The 294-nt window shown below is 68.7% G+C and overlaps 1 protein-coding gene across 1 annotated transcript in view; it reads right to left on the reverse strand.

Moving 5' to 3' along the window:
- ZNF606 (zinc finger protein 606) overlaps window positions 1–294 on the reverse strand; it is a 16,441-nt gene that overhangs the window by 12,735 nt on the left and 3,412 nt on the right. The window lies entirely within an intron of this gene.

The raw sequence follows: 294 nt of genomic DNA on the forward strand, positions 1-294 counted from the left end.
GGACCTCCTCCGGCAGGCCCGGGACCGACTGTTCGCATCGAGGGAGAGGGAGGCCGCCCTGGCTGCCTCACAGGTGAAGGCGTTTGACGTGGAGGGAACAGGGGTCTGGGCTCCGTGCTCCCCAGACCCTGAGGGTTGGTGGGGGGCGTCTGAGATGCTCCTGACCTGGGGGGGTCACCGAGTCTGCGTTTCACTCTCGGCATCAGCCTCCCGATCCCCAGGAGCCCTCCCTGCAGGGACTGCACAGAGCGCCCGGGGCCAGGGGGGCTCCTCGGAGCCTTGATCACCACTCAC

This window comes from Myotis davidii, unplaced genomic scaffold (assembly GCF_000327345.1).
Source record: "Myotis davidii unplaced genomic scaffold, ASM32734v1 scaffold936, whole genome shotgun sequence".
Taxonomy (NCBI): Eukaryota; Metazoa; Chordata; class Mammalia; order Chiroptera; family Vespertilionidae; genus Myotis; species Myotis davidii.